We start from the raw sequence: 1,806 nt of genomic DNA, 5'->3' as shown, positions 1-1,806 counted from the left end.
GCTGTGAAAACCACTTCTCTAGTGTAGTCTGTACTACTCCCCAGTGTTGCCAGGTTTTGAGAGAGAATCAAGCAACCATGTCTAGGAAAACAAGCCCAAACGAAGCGACTACTAGGCTACGGCTATTTGAAAATAGCCGATCTACATGCTGCTCTGCAATTAAAAAAGAAACATTTTCAAATTAAGACATTTTGAAAAATGTGGAGTATTGTATTGTTGAAACATTTTAACAACACACATCTTGTATGGGGGTCCATGGCATAACATATTTTCAGATGGGGGTCTGCAGACAAATGCATATCAATTTGGGGGTCCTTGACATGAAAATGTTTGAGAACCCCTGGTTTTAAACAACATTTAGGAGGGAAGCCCAAATAAGCGACTACACTTTAGAAACAAGCTCAAAAATATAATATTTACAAGCAACTTTACACTTATAATAAACCGACATGGCAACACTGCAGACCTTACACTTTACTATGACGGACTTTTAGCTCATTTGCATGACGCGGTTCTTATTGGTAAAAAAAAACAATATGGTGTCCCCTCCCCTACTTTAAATATGATGTCATTGCCACATGCAGCAGTTAATTTTAAAGATATTTACACCACAATAATTATTATAATATAATACAAATATTTTTTTCTTTGCCTAGTTATTTACATAACCTATATATATTCTCACTCTTTATCCTAGGTTATGGTGATTACTGATTACATGTTTTGATTGAATTTATGTGAAACATGCACATGCTTATTTTTCAGACTAGACAGGCTACAAAGGAAGCACTGCTAGTCTACTAGTAAAGAAACATGGTGACTTCCTTCCGTACGTTTAAAATCTAATTTGCAATCTCCACCCACATTTAGCAAGCATGATGGCCCATTTACTTTATTTATTAGGATTGTGGTATGTAGTTTGATAAAAAGGAAATAAATAATACATTCAACTGAAGGGAGTTTTCCTCAGGCACATAGAAATAGATTAAACTATGATTCAAGACACTTTCCACTTACCTTTCTAATACAGTTTGGGGGATAATTTATTAAAGTAGATCCTCAGAAGTAATTCTATGAATGTGCCTCACCCTTTTATGATTATGTTATCACAACTTGTATGCAACTCGTCTTGTATAGCCTTTTTCTTTGTCTAATTGTTTCCCTGAAAAATCTAAAAAAAAATGTTTAAAAAAGATGTAAATTCTAATTCAAGTTTGAAGTTTATCCATACCGTATTGGCTGGTTTACCCCAATCACATCACTGCCTCTTCAAAATCCTATGCAATGTAGCAGGCATTCTAGGGAGGGTGAACATGTAAACTTGTTTTTATAGAGCTTTGGAGAATTGCGACCACCATGATCACAACACCTGCTGCATATCACAAACTTCACTAAGACCACAATGGCCTTAATGTCTGACTGTGCTGTTTACATTTCTGATTAATAAAGTATTCAATCAATCAAAGGAATTATATTTATACATTCATGAGTACTTGTAACCTAAGGAATTATATTTATACTTTTGTGAGTATGGAAACTTTCTGGTAGCTAGCTCCTGCTGTTACTTTGTTCACTTAGAACTTGACAGAACACAAAAGATTTAAATTGACACAATGAATACATTTTTATCCACTTTCAAAAATAAAATCTTTAAATATATTAGGCTTTTCCGAACACAAAAGACCCGCATCTGCAATAGTCATAGAAATCTTCAAGTGTCCATTGAGTGCAATTTAAAGCTGCACTACATAACTTTCCTCCACCCCGGATTTGAAACCGGTTTCCTGCATGCTGACATTTTTACCA

The sequence above is a fragment of the Gymnoscopelus microlampas genome (assembly GCF_963454915.1).
Source record: "Gymnoscopelus microlampas genome assembly, chromosome: 15".
Lineage (NCBI taxonomy): Eukaryota > Metazoa > Chordata > Actinopteri > Myctophiformes > Myctophidae > Gymnoscopelus > Gymnoscopelus microlampas.
Note: the sequence above shows the minus strand (reverse complement) of the source record.